We start from the raw sequence: 20,334 nt of genomic DNA, 5'->3' as shown, positions 1-20,334 counted from the left end.
CTGGACAAAGCGGAGGCGGGACAGGTTTTTCTCCGGATACTCCGGTTTTCCCCGTCATCTTTTTTCCAGCAGCACTCTCCATTATCATTTCATAGCATTTATCACTCATTAATAAATCACCGTGGGAGTGGCGACCCCAAAGTAATAACAGCCTATATATGTTTCATTCATTTCTTCCCTGACCCGGTCTATGACTGGAAAACAGGTTGTAGGTTTTCATTTTCATTTTCATTTTCATTTTCAGGAAGACCAGTATCTCGCCCAGTCGGCCTCATCTGCTGTGCTGAACAGGAGCCCTGTGGGGGGATGGGAAGATCGGAAGGGATAGACAAGAAAAAGGGAAGGAAACGGCCTTGGCCTTAAGTTAGGTACCATCCCCGCATTTGCCTCGAGGAGAAGTGGGAAACGACGGAAAACCCCTACGAGGATGGCTGAGGTGCAGATCGAACACCCTCTACTCAGTTGACTTTCGGAGGCTGAGTGGACCCCATTCCAGCCCTCGTACCACTTTTCTCATTCCTTGACAGAACTGGGGGTGGCAGCTAATCTCATTAGTGTAGATCTAACATCCTAAAGGGGTTAAGAGCCAAATATTAAGATATAATTTTATTGGGCCTGTTGACATATGTGCATATGCGGGCTCCGTCGTAGGTCAATTGTAAACAACACATTCATATGCCAACAGATGATATTTGAGATACCTCCACAATGTTTCATTGAGTTAATTTAATCGATAATGACCCGAATAGTACACACACAGAACTGTCCTTGGCAATGAATAGCAACACTTCACTAATTCGTTCTTCCGTAATCTTGACTGATAGGTATCAGATTTCACATCGCTTCGCATGCACAAGTCACTTCACACAGCAGCCTCATGCAGCCAGGTTCGAACGCATGTCAGTTGGTTAATACAACACACGACTGCTGTACTCTTGGCTCGATTCCGGAGCGCTACAGGCGGAGAAGTACTTCCTGAAGGCACATTGATTCATTTAATGTCCTACAAGATATGGTAAGACAATACGTAACACTTGGGACGAGGTGGCCGAGTGGTTAAGGCGTTGGACTGCTAATCCAATGTGCAGTGCACGCGTGGGTTCGAATCCCATCCTCGTCGACTGTTTTAATTTCGAATCTGGACTACACCACACTAATACCGGATGGGCAAAATAAAACTGCCCCGGGAAATGTTTACGATAGGACTGACGCGGGAGTGACTCTTGTACATGAAGACGGCAGAAGATGCTGGAAATAGCTTCATGAGGATCAAAAAGTCCTGACTCCACTGCACTCATAAGCCACCGTCGGGACTCTACACTTGAATGCATGGTTTCTTCATCTTCTTCTTTTTCTTCTTCCTCTTCTCCTACTTAATCTGCTTACCCCACAGGGTTGACTTTTCCCTCGGACTCAGCGAGGAATCCCACCTCTACCGCCTCAAGGGCGTGAGACTTGCGATCGGGGATACAACGGGGGAGGATGAACAGTACCCAGACAGCCTCATCTGCTATGCTGAACAGAGGGGTTGGGAAGTTTGGAAGGGGCAGATAAGGAAGCGGGAAGGAAGCTGCCGTGGTCGTAAGTTAGGTACAATCTCGGCATTTGCCTAGAGGAGAACTGGGAAACCACGGAAAACCACTTCCAGGATGGCTGAGGTGGGAATCTACTCAGTTCAACTCACGAGGGTGAGTGGACCTCCTTCCAGCCCTCATACCACTTTTCAAATTTTCGTGGCAGAGCCGGGAATCGAACCCGGGACTCGGGGGTGGGAGTGGGGTGGCAGCTAATCACGCTAACCACTACACCACAGAGGCGGACTTTAATGCATGCACAACAGTAAATGTTTAAGGATACAGATGCAGGTACTTTTTGACAATGTTTCGATACGACAATTTCTTAATTCCCACTTGACGGCGAAATGACGTTGAGATTTCGTCGGACTTCGTTCAAGGCTTTCCTTCACTCGAGCAATGTTTTCTGGTGTTCGAATTATTTTCAGATAGTCTTCTTCTTCTCATTCTTAATCCGTTTACCCTCCAGGCTTGGTTTTTCCCTCAGACTCAACAAGGGATCCCACCTCTATCGCCTCAAGACGGTGTCCTGGAGTGTGAGACATTTGGTCGGGGATACCACTGGTTAGGAGGACCGATACCTTGTCCAGGTAACCTCACCTGCTTTGCTGATCGGGGGCCTTGTTGGGGGGTGGGGAGATTGTAAGGAATATGCAATAAAGAGGGAAGGAGGAGAAGTGGGAAACCACGGAAAACCACTTGAAGGATATCTGAGGAGGGAATCGAACCCCTCTACCCAGTTGAACTCCCGAGGCAGAGTAGACCCCGTTCCAGTCCTCGTAAGTCTTTTCAAATTTCGTGGCAGAGCCAGGATTCGAACCCGGATCTCTAGAGGTGGCATTCAATTATTACACCTCAGAAGCAGACGTTAGGTGTCGTCGACGATGAAAAAAGAGACACTTCATCGTCCTTAATGATCTTTAACCCGACGGTTATCTACGAACAGATTGTTTATAGCAATAATTACATTTGGCACGGTTATTCTTGTTGAGATCATTATCAGATCCTTTTTCTAGAAGCAAATGAAATCTTGCTAAATGTACTGTTCTTTATATTCAAGTCTGATAAGAAGAGGAGTTCAGTCGTCAGTCGAGGTGGTCGAGTGGTTAAGGCGTTGGACTGCTGATCCAATGTGTTCTGGACGCGTGGGTTCGAATCCCTTCCTCGTCGATCATTTTATTCATCATCGGTTTTTTTTTTTTTTTGCTAGGGGCTTTACGTCGCACCGACACAGATAGGTCTTATGGCGACGATGGGATAGGAAAGGACTAGGAGTTGGAAGGAAGCGGCCGTGGCCTTAATTAAGGTACAGCCCCAGCATTTGCCTGGTGTGAAAATGGGAAACCACGGAAAACCATTTTCAGGGCTGCCGATAGTAGGATTCGAACCTACTATCTCCCGGATGCAAGCTCACAGCCGCGCGCCTCTACGCGCACGGCCAACTCGCCCGGTCATCATCGGTTTATGTCTCTCCTTCTTCTTATTCTGTTTACACTCCACGGTCGGTTTTTCCCTCGGACTCAGCGAGGGATCCCACCTCTACCGCCTCAAGGACAGTGTCCTGGAGTTTCAGACTTTTGGGTCGGGGATACAACTGGGGAGAATGACCAGTACCTAGCCCAGGCGGCCTCACCTGCTATGCTGAACGGGGGCCTTGTGGAGGGATGGGAGGATTGGATGAGATAGGCAAGGAAGAGGGACGGACGCGGCCGTGGCCTTAAGTAAGGCATTTGCCTGGAGGAGAAGTGGGAAACCATGGAAAACCACTTCCAGGATGGCTGAGGTGAGAATCGAACCCACCTCTTCTCAGTTGACCTCCCGAGGCTGAGTGGACCCCGTTGCAGCCCTCATATGTCTCTCCTAATAGACCTAAATAGGAAAAAGGCACCTGGAATTGATTACATTCCCTCTGAATGACTGACTGCCTTAGGAGAAACCAGCATGGCAAGGTTTATTCCATTTAGTGTGTAAGATGTATGAGACAGGAGAAGTCCCATCCGATTTTCGGCAGAATGTTGTTATACCTATTTCCAAGAAAGCCGGTGCTGCCAGGTGTGAAAACTACCGCACCATTAGTTTAGTACCTCATGCCTGCAAAATTTTAACACGTATTATTTATAGAAGAATGGAAAAACAAGTTGAAGCTGAGTTGGGGGAAGATCAATTTGGCTTCAGAAGAAATGTGGGAACACGTGAAGCAATGCTGACTTTACGTCTGATCTTAGTGGATGGAATCAAGAAGGACAAGCCCACGTACATGGCATTGGTAGATCTAGAAAAGGCATTCGATAATGTTGCCTGGACCAAGCTATTTAAGATTCTGTAGATGATAGGGATCAGATACTGAGAACGAAGAATTATCTACAATCTGTATAAAAATCAGTCTTCAGTGATACGAACCGAGGGCTTTGGAAAAGAAGCAGCAATCCAGAAAGGAGTGAGGCAAGGCTGCAGTTTGTCCCCCCCTTCTTTTCGATATTTACATAGAACAGGCAGTAAAGGAAATCAAAGAGGAATTTGGAAAGGGAATCACAGTCCAAGGAGAGGAAATCAAAACCTTGAGATTTGCCGATGATATTGTTATTTTATCCAAGACTGCAGAAGATCTCGAGAAGTTGCTGAATGGTATTGACGAAGTCTTGGGTAAGGAGTACAAGATGAAAATAAATAGGTCCAAAACAAACATAATGGAGTGCAGTCGAACGAAGGCAGGTGATGCAGGAAATATTTGATTAGGAAATGAAGTCTTATACGAAGTAGATGAATATTGTTACTTGGGTAGTAAAATAACTAACGATGGCAGAAGTTAGGAGGACATAAAATGCAGACAAGCACAAGCAAGGATGAGCATTCCTAAGAAAAGAAATTTGCTCACTTCAAACATTGATATAGGAATTAGAAAGATGTTTTTGAAGACTTTCGTGTGGAGCGTGGCATTATATGCAAGTGAAACATGGACGATAACTAGCTCAGAAATAAGGAGAATAGAAGCTTTTGAAATGTGGTGTTACAGAAGAATGCTGAAGGTGACATGGATAGATCGAATCACGAATGAAGAGATACTGAATCGAATTGGCGAGAGGAGATCGATTTGGCTAAATTTCATTAGAAGAAGTGATAGATTGATACGTCACATCTTAAGACACCCAGGACTTGTTCAGTTGGTTTTTGAAGGAAGATTAGGTGGTAAGAACGGTAGAGGTAGACCAAAGTATGACAATGACAAGCAGATTAGAGTAGATGTAGGATGCAACAGTTACGTAGAAATAAAAAGGTTAGCACAGGGTAGGGTGGCATGGAGAGCTGCATCAAATCAGTCTATGGACTGATGACTCAAACAACAACAACAACAACATAATAGTAGGGTCCGTTATGTGACTCCATTGCCTCTATTACATTCGGTCGTGGACTGTACTGGGATGTAGAGATACCCTTTTCGTGCTTTTCTGCAATATACCAGCGCATTCATTACTGTTTGGCTTCAAGATCTGGTAATATATTCCTAAGATGCCACGTAGAAGACTACAGACATCGCAATATAACGCCAATTACATTACCCCCGCCACCCCCCCCCCACCATCTACCATAAGAGATGACTAAAACACGACGCGCGTATCCCCCGTTTTCTTTAGTCGGTGGGGCCCCGGAGCATGCAACACCCGCGTGGCGCTCAGCTACAAATCTACATCGCCTCGAACATGCTGATAATTCTAAGAAGAAAGAAACAGCAGGAAGGATTGGCAATAAATGATACAGAAGGAAGTGTCTGCCTGTCCGTATGTTCAGCATGCTACCAGGCCAGATGAGGTGATGAGGTATTACACCCTTCCGGGCTTCGAATGGATGACCCACGCATAAGAATGCCTCCACGTAACGGGGTAAACACCCACGGATGAGATTGGATTGAAGAGCGGGTCGAATTGCTTAACGAGCTTCGAACCGCTCCCCTTCCTACTTTCTGTGCCGGCCCGGCAGCCTGAGCACTTGGGGGAGTGGTACGTTCGAAAGAAAGACAAAAAAAAGACAAATACTTAAGATGGAGCCTTATGTCTATAATATGAAAGTAGGATCTCTGGGTTCAAATGCCTAGTGGATACTGCTGAGCACTGCTACAAATGACAAGAATCATAAAATAGGGGTTACGAATACGAATTTATTCAAGTATGACATATTAAAGAAATTGACACAGCTTTATACAATGAAATCTCCACATATGGGAGGAAAATAAAATAATGATCACTTTAAAATATGAATCGCCCATGGGCGTCGTCCGCATAACGGTATGATTGAGGTTTTTGCGATTTGCTATCGTTCATCTTTCCTCATTAGTTCAGACCGTTCATGAAATTTTTATTTTATTCTGTCGATCACACCGTGAGATGATCTGATGGCCCTATTCACAAATTACTTGTTGTTCTTAGCACGAACATAACCGGGGCCTACGCTACATAATTTTCATATTAAAAGAAACATTTACATGATACACAAACAAACACACATACCATTTAGCTAAACCCCGGACTCCTCATCTATCACCAAGACCACACAACGTGCACATAGGTTCTGTTTGAACTCAAAAATATATGCACATAATTACGAAACATACACTGATATATGGATATATACACTTCATGCACAAAGGAGAGCCATTCCTAGAAAGAAACAGCATGGTTATCAATGTCTCCGGCCCAAGGCGCACGCATGGAGCAGCTCGCTCAAGGGCGCCATCATAATCCGGAGTCGAACTGGCCGACTCCCGACCGAGAGGTACTGTGGGTTTCTGTAGATCCCTAGAATAGCTATAGTCTCATATCACCGGATATCTGGGGGAGATCCCTACTCATTTATTAAATACCTTTAAAAATCACCGTGATATTATCATTGTACAAGTATTCTTAGCTAAGCCATTTAAATCAAACAGAAGAGCACGAGGTTGACCCAGGGCTCCAAGTCTTAACACAATGGTATAAAGGGATTCCTCTGTCACGAGGGCGAGAGCCAGACATTCACAAAAAAAAGGAAGGGCGGCCATTCACTTCGCACGGCCATTTCTCATTCATTGGCCACGCCAGATTCTTCTCTCCCTCACACGTCTACCCTCTCATCTCGGGGACACATATCCATGGCCCACTTCATTTGTTTATTCATATTATCGTGGAATTCCCCTGAAATACACTTTTATTCTCTCCCTTCTCATTATCATCGCTGAGCGCCGACTGTGGGCACGATCACTTCTAACTCATCTCATCGTAAATTCCTCGGGCATTCGGCCCTCTCACTACGTCTCATATCGCGTATCTTCTTCCCTTGGGCATATGGCTCTCATGACTCCTCGTTCCTGCCACAGGAACTATACATATATTTAAAACTTCTGACCAAAGATTAGGGACTCCTGCCTCTGGGCCTCACCCCGGCTATAGATTAGAAAAAAAACACTCCAAACCATTCCGGCCAATTAATCAAAAATCACGGGAGACTTGCACATGGTTCCTCACACCTACCTAAATAACACAACCTGTACCTCTCCCGGTCGGGATTTCTTCTTTCTTGCTGTACATGCACTGATTATATGTGTAGGCTAGGCATGCATTGACTGACTGACCCATGAGTTTCCCCGGCATATACGACAGCCACGTGGGACAGTAACTACCAACATTTTGACATGGTTTTCCCTGCTCGCCAGCACTATTGTTCCAACCACCCCTAAGGGAAACTCAAATATTCTCCTAACCTTGTTCCCATATTTGCTAGGACATTCTACATATTACTAGAAATATAACCCTCACGATAAGCTAATCATTAAGAAAAAAAATGAGTCGTCCGGGAATTTAGCTCCCCTGAATTTACTTCAACTATCTAAAGATCAATAAAATTTCCATATAGGACATGCATTATCTTAGAACATTTTGATATTTACAAAGAAAGCTAATCCTATCCCCCGGTTATGTGACATGCTTAGAAATTAGATTTGGACATCACTCATCTGTTTGGTGGCCGTTGTTTCTCCTTCCACGGGAGACCCATGGTGGAGCTTTAGTGCCGCATGGCTCCGCGGTTGGCGGCGGGCGTGCAGTCCTTCATCCCTGGTCCATACAAGTCCGACATCCTGGGGAACTCGTTCACAGCTGAAATCTTACACTCGTCACACGGCCTCTATTCCAGAGTTTACACCACGAATAAGACGGTCTTTCAAATCACGGCGGGCGCGTTCACAGCAGGGATCGGGTGGCTCACGAAACTCGAGCCCCCTGATTCAGAGTAACACTTTGGGTGATACCAAATTATAAATTTCACTGACTCATTAAGGCCGGCACTGTCTCAGCCGTATTCTGCTACTTGTTTGTAAATTATGCTCGCGGATTAACTAGTTTGACACGTAGCACAGAGACAATTCACCTAGGCTCGTTTGGCCTCCCGTTCACTTCACAAAGGCTTTGTACTACACAGCGTCGCTGGACACAATAACCCTTAGTAGCGGTCAATGGGTTCGGACCGTAGAACTAGGGCACCGCGGGACACAATGTCCTTCTCAACGACCCGCAAAGAAACAAATGTCCTCTGTGATAGCCAGCCCGGCCTATATTATCTTGCCCGCCGGAAGCCTGGGGGCGTAAACGTTCACGGTTCATTAGGAACAAGAGCTCCTTTCATACCAAGAACTGAAGACATTTAAATAGTGCATCTTGTAGCCCTCAGTCTCCTCTTTCATTTGAGCAAGGCGTGCTGGACCTACGATCGGCAGTTTTTATGCAATTCGCTTCCCGCCTTTGATTAATTCATAGCGTCCTTTGGGGGGTGGAGTCATCTTTTGAGCGCGACTCTTAGCTTGGGTGACGCCGTTGTATTCACATGTGTTAGCGATATGCTACATCTGGACAGCTGGTGACCTCATTTCTTCCCCTGAATAAGTTATTACATATTTTTAGTCTGGGAAACGCAGAAAATTCCGCTCTATTCAATGGTGTGTCTCACATAATTTTCCTATGTCTGAATCAAAATATCATCCCATTTTTACGTGCATAAAAAACCGGAAGTTCCTTATGTTAGTTTGGAACTCTGGGAAGCTAAGCCACACCTCGGGGCGTATCTGACTACTCCAGCATCGCGCCCTCTTCTATCTCCCTCTGCAAGTTAAGAGGGTATTTCCGTGGGGGTTTGGCTCTTGCTCTGTCTTCCCTTTGTTTTGCAGGCGCTCTTTCGCGGGTTCCGTTCTGGCCGGACGCCGCTCGATCCCCATCGCCCATACTATCACCAATGACGCGACCTTTAGGAGTAATTTTAATGGAGTAGAAAAGCACATATCATTCCCATGAGCTGTACAGGACACTGTACGGTTTCAGTATCATAGCGGTGTAATTGTTTAGTAAGGGTCAGGACAAAATCAGATAGGGAGAAATTTATAAAATGTCTACATGTAAAACACAATACATAGTACATAGCACATGCAGGGATGTGGGACGAGAAATTTCTGGTAATATTGTAGTGGGAACAGGTATCATGCACAAGTAGCCCGCTCCACGCCAGTACAGTTATTCAGGGGATCAGTCCTTCGCCTTTGATGTAGTTTCCACTTATTTGCGTCAGATTCCTCACATTCAACTCTCCTTCACTACCTCTCTTGATCAACTATTGTTCTCTCCCGACCACGACCGTACTAAGTTTGTGTGGCATAATGTACCTTTAACCTTCACGCCCTTCGTAACCCAACCTGTCTCTTGGGGGATACTCTCATTTTTCTTCCATGTTTTCCGTCTGATGAGTGTTAAGAGACGATAGTCTTTCTTTATCTTCTTTCTTTCTTTCTTAAACTGTTTACCATCCAGGGTTGGTTTTTTCTACAAACTCAGCGAGGCATCCCACCTACACCGCCTCAAGGACAGTATCCTGACGCGTGAGATATTTGGTCGGGGATACAACTGGGAAAGAAGACCAGTACCTCGCCCAGGCGACCTCACCTGCCATGCTGAACAGGACCTTGTAGGAGATGGGAACTTTGGAAGGGAAAGTAAGCTGCCGTGGCTTTAGGTTAGGTACCATCCCTGAATTTGCCTGGAGGAGCAATTGGAGACCAAGGAAAACCACTTCCAGGATGGCTGAGGAGTGAATCGAACCCCCCTCTATTCAGTTGACCTCCCGAGGCTGAGTATACCCCGTTACAGCGCTTGTACCACTTTTCTCATTTCATGGCAGAACCGGGAATCGAACCCGAGCTTCCGGGGGTGGCAGCTAATCACACTGTAGACCTAACATCCTAAAAGGGTTAAGAGCCAAATGTTCAGATGTAATTTTATTGGGCCTGTTGGCATATGTGCATATGCGTGCATATGCCTGCATATGCGGGCTCCGTCGTAGGTCAACTGTAAAAAACACAATCATACGCCAACAGATGATATTTGAGAGACCTCCACACTGTTTCATTGAGTTAATTTAATCGATAATGACCCCTTTATACAAACAGAATGGCAACACTTCACTAACTCGTTCTTCCGTAATCTTGACTGATAGGTATCAGATTTGACATCGCTTCGCACGCACAAGTCACTTAACATAACAGCCTCATGCGGCCAGGTTTGAACGCATGTCAGTTGGTTAATACAACACACGACTGTTGTACTCTTGGCTCGAATCCGGACCGCTACAGGCGGAGAAGTACCTCGTGAAGGCACATTGGCTCATTAAATGTCGTACAAGGTATGGTAAGACACAAGGAACTTCGCGAGACGAGGTGGCCGAGTGGTTAAGGCGTTGGAGTGCTAATCCAATGTGCTCTGCACGCGTGGGTTCGAATCCCATCCTCGTCGACTGTTTTAACCCCGAGTGGTCAAGCACTCTGAGATCTGGACTTCACCACAGCAATACCGGATGGGTAAAATAAAACTGCCCCGGAAAGTGACCCTTGTTAATGAAGATCGCAGAAGATGCTGGAAATAGCCTCATGAGGATCAAAAAGTACTGAAGTCAAAAAATCATATGCCAACAGATGATATTTAAGGTACCTCCACACTGTTTCATTGAGTTAATTTAATCGATAATGACCCCTTTAGTACAAACAGAATGGCAACACTTCACTAATTCGTTCTTCCGTAATCTTGACTGATAGGTAACAGATTTCACATCGCTTCGCACGCACAAGTCACTTAACATAACAGCCTCATGCAGCCAGGTTTGAACGCATGTCAGTTGGTTAATACAACACACGACTGTTGTACTCTTGGCCCGAATCCGGACCGCTACAGGCGGAGAAGTACCTCGTGAAGGCACATAGGCTCATTAAATGTCGTACAAGGTATGGTAAGACAAAAAGAACTTCGCGAGACGAGGTGGCCGAGTGGTTAAGGCGTTGGACTGCTAATCCAATGTGCTCTGCACGCGTGGGTTCGAATCCCATCCTCGTCGACTGTTTTAACCCCGAGTGGTCAAGCACTCTGAGATCTGGACTTCACCACAGCAATACCGGATGGGTAAAATAAAACTGCTAAGGAAAGTGACCCTTATTAATGAAGATCGCAGAAGATGCTGGAAATAGCCTCATGAGGATCAAACAGTCCTGAAGTCAAAAAGTCATATGCCAACAGATGATATTTGAGGTATCTCCACACTGTTTCATTAAAATAAATAAATAAATAATCGTATGGCCTCAGCTACCGTGTGCAGACATTTCAATTTGACGCCATCTGGCTGTCTCCTCGTCAATTTCGACGTTCCGTTTTACTCTAGGCCACCACTAGATGGCAGACCGAGTAAACGGAAACTCTCTTGGGCGTCTATGGCTGAGATTTTTAATGAATTTCGTCGGGTAAACACCAAATGTGTCACCAGAGATCTTTTACATGCCGACATCGTACGACATGGAGTGTCGAATGGACTTTTTTCCGCCCTTCAAAAATTCGACTACCTCTGCCGGGTTTGAACCCGCTATCTTGGGATCCGGAGGCCGACACTCTACCGCTGATCCACAGAGGCATTGAGTTAACTTAATCGATAATGACCCCTTTAGTACAAACAGAATGGCAACACTTCACTAATTCGTTCTTCCGTAATCTTGACTGATAGGTATCAGATTTCACATCGCTTCGCACGCACAAGTCACTTAACAGCCTCATGCAGCCAGGTTTGAACGCATGTCAGTTGGTTAATACAACACACGACTGTTGTACTCTTGGCTCGAATCCGGACCGCTACAGGCGGAGAAGTACCTCGTGAAGGCACATTGGCTCATTAAATGTCGTACAAGGTATGGTAAGACACAAGGAACTTCGCGAGACGAGGTGGCCGAGTGGTTAAGGCGTTGGAGTGCTAATCGAATGTGCTCTGCACGCGTGGGTTCGAATCCCATCCTCGTCGACTGTTTTAACCCCGAGTGGTCAAGCACTCTGAGATCTGGACTTCACCACAGCAATACCGGATGGGTAAAATAAAACTGCCCCGGAAAGTGACCCTTGTTAATGAAGATCGCAGAAGATGCTGGAAATAGCCTCATGAGGATCAAAAAGTACTGAAGTCAAAAAATCATATGCCAACAGATGATATTTGAGGTACCTCCACACTGTTTCATTGAGTAATTTAATCGATAATGACCCCTTTAGTACAAACAGAATGGCAACACTTCACTAACTCGTTCTTCCGTAATCTTGACTGATAGGTATCAGATTTGACATCGCTTCGCACGCACAAGTCACTTAACATAACAGCCTCATGCGGCCAGGTTTGAACGCATGTCAGTTGGTTAATACAACACACGACTGTTGTACTCTTGGCTCGAATCCGGACCGCTACAGGCGGAGAAGTACCTCGTGAAGGCACATTGGCTCATTAAATGTCGTACAAGGTATGGTAAGACACAAGGAACTTCGCGAGACGAGGTGGCCGAGTGGTTAAGGCGTTGGACTGCTAATCCAATGTGCTCTGCACGCACAAGTCACTTAACATAACAGCCTCATGCAGCCAGGTTTGAACGCATGTCAGTTGGTTAATACAACACACGACTGTTGTACCCTTGGCTCGAATTCGGACCGCTACAGGCTGAGAAGTACCTCGTGAAGGCACATAGGCTCATTAAATGTCGTACAAGGTATGGTAAGACAAAAAACAACTTCGCGAGACGCGGTGGCCGAGTGGTTAAGGCGTTGGACTGCTAATCCAATGTGCTCTGCACGCGTGGGTTCGAATCCCATCCTCGTCGACTGTTTTAACCCCGAGTGGTCAAGCACTCTGAGATCTGGACTTCACCACAGCAATACCGGATGGGTAAAGTCCTGAATCCACTTCACTCAGAAGCCACCGTAACACGCGAAGGTTCGTCTGTACGCTTTAATGCATGGTGTTTCTTCTCCTTCTGCTTCTTCTTCTACTACTTCGTATTCTTCTTCTCCTTCCTTCATCTGTTTACCCTACAGGGTTGGTTTTCCCCTCGGACATAGTGAGGGATCCCACCTCTACCGCCTCAAGGGCAGTGTCCTGGAGAGTGAGACTTTCGGTCCCGGATACAACTGGGGAGGGGGACCAGTACCCTGGCAGCCTCACCTGCTATGCTGAACAGGGGGATGGTTATTTCTACAGACTCAGCGAGGCATCCCACCTCCACCGCCTCAAGGACAGTATCCTGACGCGTGAGATATTTAGTCGGGGATACAACTGGGAAAGAAGACCAGTACCTCGCCCAGGCGACCTCATCTGCTATGCTGAACAGGACCTTGTGGGAGATGGGAAGTTTGGAAGGGATAGACAAGGAAGAGGAAAGTAAGCTGCCGTGGCTTTAGGTTAGGTACCATCCCTGAATTTGCCTGGAGGAGAAGTTGGAGACGAAGGAAAACCACTTCCAGGATGGCTGAGGAGGGAATCGAACCCCCCCTCTATTCAGTTGACCTCCCGAGGGTGAGTATACCCCGTTACAGCGCGTGTACCACTTTTCTCATTTCATGGCAGAACCGGGAATCGAACCCGAGCTTGCGGGGGTGGCAGCTAATCACATTGTAGACCTAACGTCCTAAAAGTGTTAAGAGCCAAATGTTCAGATGTAATTTTATTGGGCCTGTTGGCATATGTGCATATGCGTGCATATGCGGGCTCCGTCGTAGGTCAACTGTAAAAAACACATTCATATGCCAACAGATGATATTTGAGGTACCTCCACACTGTTTCATTGAGTTAATTTAATCATAATGACCCGTTTAGTACAAACAGAATGGCAACATTTCACTAATTCGTTCTTCCGCAATCTTGACTGATAGGTATCAGATTTCACATCGCTTCGCACGCACAAGTCACTTAACATAACAGCCTCATGCAGCCAGGTTTGAACGCATGTCAGTTGGTTAATGCAACACACGACTGTTGTACTCTTGGCTCGAATCCGGACCGCTACAGGCGGAGAAGTACCTCGTGAAGGCACATTGGCTCATTAAATGTCGTACAAGGTATGGTAAGACAAAAGGAACTTCGTGAGACGAGGTGGCCGAGTGGTTAAGGCGTTGGACTGCTAATCCAATGTGCTCTGCACGCGTGGGTTCGAATCCCATCCTCGTCGACTGTTTTAACCCCGAGTGGTCAAGCACTCTGAGATCTGAACTTCACCACAGCAATACCGGATGGGTAAAATAAAACTGCCCCGGAAAGTGACAGATGATGCTGGAAATAGCCTCATGAGGATCAAAAAGTCACATTGTAGACCTAACATCCTAAAAGGGTTAAGAGCCAAATGTTCAGATATAATTTTATTGGGCCTGTTGGCATATGTGCATATGCGTGCATATGCGGGCTCCGTCGTAGGTCAACTGTAAAAAACACATTCATATGCCAACAGATGATATTTGAGGTACCTCCACACTGTTTCATTGAGTTAATTTAATCATAATGACCCCTTTAGTACAAAGAGAATGGCAACTCTTCACTAATTCGTTCTTCCGCAATCTTGACTGATAGGTATCAGATTTCACATCGCTTCGCACGCACAAGTCACTTAACATAACAGCCTCATGCAGCCAGGTTTGAACGCATGTCAGTTGGTTAATACAACACACGACTGTTGTACTCTTGGCTCGAATCCGGACCGCTACAGGCGGAGAAGTACCTCGTGAAGGCACATTGGCTCATTAAATGTCGTACAAGGTATGGTAAGACAAAAGGAACTTCGCGAGACGAGGTGGCCGAGTGGTTAAGGCGTTGGACTGCTAATCCAATGTGCTCTGCACGCGTGGGTTCGAATCCCATCCTCGTCGACTGTTTTAACCCCGAGTGGTCAAGCACTCTGAGATCTGGACTTCACCACAGCAATACCGGATGGGTAAAATAAAACTGCCCCGGAAAGTGACCCTTGTTAATGAAGATCGCAGAAAATGCTGGAAATAGCCTCATGAGGATCAAAAAGTCCTGAAGTCAAAAAATCATATGACAACAGATGATATTTAAGGTACCTCCACACTGTTTCATTGAGTTAATTTAATCGATAATGACCCCTTTAGTACAAACAGAATGGCAACACTTCACTAATTCGTTCTTCCGTAATCTTGACTGATAAGTATCAGATTTCACATCGCTTCGCACGCACAAGTCACTTAACATAACAGCCTCATGCAGCCAGGTTTGAACGCATGTCAGTTGGTTAACCCTCTACTGCATACTGTTGCCATTAGGCAACAAATAACTTTTCACCTGTATAAATGGATAAAGAATATAGACAGAGGTAGTTTTACGGCACACCTTCAACTGTACAGTCAATTAAACACATATTCCAGTGATGCCTTGTTTTTTTTACATAACATAAGACAAAACAGCCCTACAGCCAAAGGTACTCCTTCCACCCCGTCAACATCCACGCGAACCAACCACCGTTTATTTTACGTGGGCCCTCCCCATCATATTACCACAGGCTTCATGAGTACCTCTGGCTCAACCTCAAAGACATTACCGACCTACAGTCGTGCAAGTATACTTGCGCCCTGCAATACGTACCCATGGCCTGTAGGCAATAATGTTCGGTCTTTGAATGTTAAAAGCTTAGCGTAAAATCGTGTTTGTTGTTTCCAAGTTTTCATTCCCCACCCTGAAGTGGTGGGGCGGGCCACCTAGAGGGTGTCGCCCTCTCTCTGGCCAGGAGAGATGACGGGGTTGAGAAGATGTGAGAAAAGAGGGAGGTGGGTAATGTGGTGTGAAGAAGTTAAGGAGATGAGAATAACGGATGTGTAGGTTATTTATTGCTTCTCGGAGAGATGTACAAATACTTATATAGGAGAGAAGACAAGAAGGGAAGGTTTAACCAAGGTTGCAAGGGATAAGATGAGCTGCAAGGATGTGATAGAAGGAAGAGAAGTTAACAAGAGAAGTGAGTAGAAGGCTAAGGAGGTGACAGGTTGGCGATGGTGGCGAAAAGTAACGGGCTGGGGGTGGATTAGGTCGGAGATATGTACTAGGTGGGTGAGGAGAAGGGGCAGGCCGGGGACGGCGAAGATGTGTGGTATGTCGGGGCGAGGTTTGAGGAGGCGAGCGAGATGGTTCAACTCGATGGTGGCGGCCATAGAGGTTTATCCCGTTGTCGATGAGGCGTTGAGCGTCTTCGGAAGTTGGAAGATGGAGTCTGACTAAGAAGGTCGGGCCGTCGACGTTGTGGATGCGAAACGCTCTTCGCACGGGCAGTCCTGACTGGCGGAGTTCCTGGGCGATGACGTCAGTTGGTATACTTGGTTCCACACCGCGAACGACGCAGCTATACAGGATATTACGGTCCGAAGGTGGTGGCGTCGATGGTGGACGTAACATACTTCCAGGAGTATCAGGAGTAATAGTTCCCTCGGCAGGTAGCTGAAGAGATATGTTCTGGGGACATGATAGATCAGGGGTGGGAGGGGTGGGGAGAGAAGACATCATAAGGGGGAAAGGATGGGACATCGTTGTGGTGGTAATAGGAGTGTTGAGTGAGGTGTGCGCAGAGGTGGTAGTGGTGGTAGTAGTAATGGTAGTAACGGTGGTGGTGTAGCTAGAGGACACGTGTGCTGGTGGTGACGGGGATGGAGGGGTTGTGATGGGCGAAGCGGCTGGAGCAGGTGCGTTGTCCATGAGCTGCGCGAAGACGTTGGAAGGAGTAGATTCCACACGGTGAAGGCGATGTTGGATGAACACACCATTATCGTGAAGGTTGAAGTAGGCATCTGCAGAGTCGATATACAGAAGTACATCCGGTGATGGTGCGGGGCCGTCGTAGAGTCGTGCGGCGCTATGAACGCCGAGGATGCGCAGATCGGTCTGGATAGCTTCGTCGGAGATTGCAAGGTCAACATCACGGACTATACAGGTATAATACATGGCGGGAAGGCCGACTTCCAACTTGGTGTCTGGCCGATATGCTTTGTTGGGTCGGCTGGGTGCGATGTTAGAGTTGCTGCGTCACCCGGCCGAATCAAAAATAGTTTGGGATGAGGTAATGGAGAAGACAGTCCACTGTAGAGACAGACGACGAAGGCCCCCCCGGAGAATCGAGCTTGGAAGAGAATGGCGAAATAAACCAGAGCCTAAAATCGTGGAAAATCGTATATATATTCCAATATGGCAATCCACATCACATACGAGTGTTAAGCTATTAGGCCCAGTTAAGAATTGCCGGTATATCTAAACCACTGAGCGTATGTTGAACAGTAAAGCTTGAAATTTTCTTCACCAAACGGAAACGAAAAATAATTCATGCAGTAGAGGGTTAATACAACACACGACTGTTGTACTCTTGGCTCGAATCCGGACCGCTACAGGCGGAGAAGTACCTCGTGAAGGCACATTGGCTCATTAAATGTCGTACAAGGTATGGTAAGACAAAAGGAACTTCGTGGGACGAGGTGGCCGAGTGGTGAAGGCGTTGGACTGCTAATCCAATGTGCTCTGCACGCGTGGGTTCGAATCCCATCCTCGTCGACTGTCTTAACCCCGAGTAGTCAAGCACTCTGAGATCTGGACTTCACCACAGCAATACCGGATGGGTAAAATAAAACTGCCAATGTTAATGAAGATCGCAGAAGATGCTGGAAATAGCCTCATGAGGATCAAGAAGTCCTGACACCACTTCACTCAGAAGCCACCGTATCACGCGAAGGTTCGTCTGTACGCTTTAATGCATGGTGTTTCTTCTCCTTCTTCTTCTTCTACTACTACTTTGTATTCTTCTTCTCCTTCCTTCATCTGTTTACCCTTCATCTGTTTACCCTACAGGGTTGGTTTTCCCCTCGGACATAGTGAGGGATCCCACCTCTACCGCCTCAAGGGCAGTGTCCTGGAGCGTCAGACTTTCGGTCCCGGATACAACTGGGGAGGGGGACCAGTACCCTGGCAGCCTCACCTGCTACGCTGAACAGGGGGATGGGAAGATTGGAAGGGGCAGGCAAGGAAGAGGGACGGAGCTGCCGTGGCCGTAAGTTAGGTACAATCCCGGCATTTGCCTCGATTAGAAGTGGGGAAACCACGGAAAACCACTTGCAGGATGTCTGAGGTGGGAATCGAATCCGGGCCTCCGCGGGTGGCAGCTAATCACGCTTACCACTACACCACAGAGGCGGACTTGAATGCATGCACAACAGTAAATTTGTAAGGATACTGATGCCGGTCCTTTTTGACAATGTTTCGATGCGATGATCTCTTAATTCTCACTTGACGGAGAAACGAAGTTGAGATTTCGCCGGACTTTGTTCTAGGCTTTCCTTCACTCGAGCAATGTTTTCTGGTGTTCGAATTATTTTCAGATAGTCTTCTTCTTCTTCTCATTCTTAATCCATTTACCCTCCAGAGTTGGTTTTTCCCTCGCACTCAGCGATGGATCCCACCTCTACCCTCTCAAGACGGTGTCCTGGAGTGTGAGACATTTGGTTGGGGATACCAATGAGTAGGAGGACCGGTACCTCGTCCAGTTGGCCTCACCTGCTTTGCTGAACGGAGGACTTGTTGCGGGATGGGAAGATTGGAAGGCATAGGCAAGGAGGAGGGAAGGAGAAGTGGGAAATGAAAACCATTTGGAGGATGTCTGAGTCGAGAATCGAACACCCTCTACCCAGTTGAACACCCGAGACAGAAGTAGACCCCGTTCCACTCCCCTTAACCCTTTTCAAATTTCGTGGCAGAGCCAGGATTCGAACCAGGATATGTGGAGGTGGCAGTGAATTACTACACCACAGAGGTTGACGATGCAAAAAGAGACACATCATCGTTGACATTGATCTTTACCCCGACGGTTATCTACGAACAGGTTGGTTATAGCAATTACAGTTGGCACGGTTATTCTTGTTGAGATCATTATCTGATCCTTTCTCTAGAAGCAAATTAAATCTTGCTGAATGTACTCTAATGTACTCTTCTATATATTAAAACTTGGTAAAAAGAAATAATTTTTTGTCAGACGAGGTGGCCGAGTGGTTAAGGCGTTGGACTGCTAATCCAATGTGCTCTGCACGCGTGGGTTCGAATCCCATCCTCGTCGGAAATTTTATTCGTCATCAGCATTTGTCTCTCCTAATAGCAGGGTCCGTTACGTGACTACTTTGCCTCTATTTCATTCGGTCGTGGGCTGTACTTCGATGTAGAGTTACCATTTTCGTGCTGTTCTGCAGTAAACTAGCTCTTTGATCAGTCGTGGATTTTAACACCACCAAAAAGGCATATTCTTTCACTTAATTATTGTTTGGTTTCAAGGTCTCGTAATATATTCCTAACATGCCACGTACAATAATACAGGGTAAGGGCAATCACAGTATCCCCTCACCACCACCACCTACCATAAGAAATGGCTAAAACATGACACGCATATCGCCTGTTTTGTTTAATCGATGGGCCCCCGAACATGCACCACCCGCGTGGCGCTCAGCTCAAATCTACATCTTCTAGGATATGCTGTTAATTTTAAGGAGAAAGAAACAGCAGGAATGGTTGGCAGTAAATGATACCTCATCACCTCATCTGCCTGTCGGTATGCTCAACATGCTAACAGGCCAGATGAGGTGATGAGGTATCATAGCGGTGTAATCGGGTAGTAAGGGTCAGAACAGAACCAGATGGGCAGAAATTTAAAAATGCCTACATGTAAAACATGATATATCGTATATAGCACATGAAGGGATGTGGGCTGGGAGAGTTCAGGTAATATTGTAGTTGGGAACACGTATCACGCACAAGTCATTAGCCTGCTCCACGCCAGTACAGTTATTCAGGGGATCAGTCCCTTCCCTTTGACGTAGTTTCCACTTACTTGCGTCAGACTCCTCACATTAAACTCTCCTTCACTACCTCCCTTGATCAACTATTGTTCTCTCCCGACCACGACCGTACTAAGTTTATGTGGCCTAAGGTACCTTTAATCTTTACGCCCTTCGTAACCCAAAATGTCTCTTGGGGGATACTCTCATTTTTCTTCCCTGTTTTCTGTCTGATGGGTGTTAAGGGATTATAGTCTTTCTTTCTTAATCTGTTTACCCTCCAGGGTTGGTTTTTTCCACAGACTCAGCGAGGGATCCCACCACTACCGTCTCAAGGGCAATGTCCTGACGCGTGAGACATTTGGTCGGGGAAACAACTGGGAAAGAAGACCAGTACCTCGCCCAGGCGGCCTCAGCTGCTATGCTGAGCAGGAACCTTGTGGGGGATGGGAAAATTGGAAGGGATAGACAAGGAAGAGGGAAGTAAGCTACCGTGGCCTTAAGTTAGGTATCATCCCAGCATTTTCCTGGAGGAGAAGTTGAAAACCACGGAAAACTACTTCCAGGAATGCTGAGGAGGTAATCGAAATCCCCTCTAC

General features: G+C 46.6%; 10 non-coding genes across 10 annotated transcripts; all 10 read left to right on the top strand.

Moving 5' to 3' along the window:
* Window positions 1–1,038: 1,038 nt before the first annotated feature.
* TRNAS-GCU (transfer RNA serine (anticodon GCU)) lies at window positions 1,039–1,120 on the top strand. Its single transcript has one exon. It is a non-coding gene; the product is annotated as a tRNA-Ser (tRNA).
* Window positions 1,121–2,662: 1,542 nt separating this feature from the next.
* TRNAS-GCU (transfer RNA serine (anticodon GCU)) lies at window positions 2,663–2,744 on the top strand. Its single transcript has one exon. It is a non-coding gene; the product is annotated as a tRNA-Ser (tRNA).
* A 7,549-nt stretch (window positions 2,745–10,293) lies between these two features.
* On the top strand, window positions 10,294–10,375 carry TRNAS-GCU (transfer RNA serine (anticodon GCU)). Its single transcript has one exon. It is a non-coding gene; the product is annotated as a tRNA-Ser (tRNA).
* A 513-nt stretch (window positions 10,376–10,888) lies between these two features.
* On the top strand, window positions 10,889–10,970 carry TRNAS-GCU (transfer RNA serine (anticodon GCU)). The gene has a single exon. It is a non-coding gene; the product is annotated as a tRNA-Ser (tRNA).
* Window positions 10,971–11,836: 866 nt separating this feature from the next.
* On the top strand, window positions 11,837–11,918 carry TRNAS-GCU (transfer RNA serine (anticodon GCU)). The gene has a single exon. It is a non-coding gene; the product is annotated as a tRNA-Ser (tRNA).
* A 756-nt stretch (window positions 11,919–12,674) lies between these two features.
* On the top strand, window positions 12,675–12,756 carry TRNAS-GCU (transfer RNA serine (anticodon GCU)). Its single transcript has one exon. It is a non-coding gene; the product is annotated as a tRNA-Ser (tRNA).
* Window positions 12,757–14,018: 1,262 nt separating this feature from the next.
* Window positions 14,019–14,100, top strand: TRNAS-GCU (transfer RNA serine (anticodon GCU)). Its single transcript has one exon. It is a non-coding gene; the product is annotated as a tRNA-Ser (tRNA).
* Window positions 14,101–14,709: 609 nt separating this feature from the next.
* On the top strand, window positions 14,710–14,791 carry TRNAS-GCU (transfer RNA serine (anticodon GCU)). Its single transcript has one exon. It is a non-coding gene; the product is annotated as a tRNA-Ser (tRNA).
* A 2,598-nt stretch (window positions 14,792–17,389) lies between these two features.
* TRNAS-GCU (transfer RNA serine (anticodon GCU)) lies at window positions 17,390–17,471 on the top strand. The gene has a single exon. It is a non-coding gene; the product is annotated as a tRNA-Ser (tRNA).
* Window positions 17,472–18,941: 1,470 nt separating this feature from the next.
* On the top strand, window positions 18,942–19,023 carry TRNAS-GCU (transfer RNA serine (anticodon GCU)). The gene has a single exon. It is a non-coding gene; the product is annotated as a tRNA-Ser (tRNA).
* Window positions 19,024–20,334: the final 1,311 nt, after the last annotated feature.

Source organism: Anabrus simplex, chromosome 3 (genome assembly GCF_040414725.1).
Source record: "Anabrus simplex isolate iqAnaSimp1 chromosome 3, ASM4041472v1, whole genome shotgun sequence".
Classification (NCBI taxonomy): domain Eukaryota; kingdom Metazoa; phylum Arthropoda; class Insecta; order Orthoptera; family Tettigoniidae; genus Anabrus; species Anabrus simplex.
The sequence above is the reverse complement of the archived record's forward strand: the minus strand, read 5'-3'. Positions and strand labels throughout refer to the sequence as shown.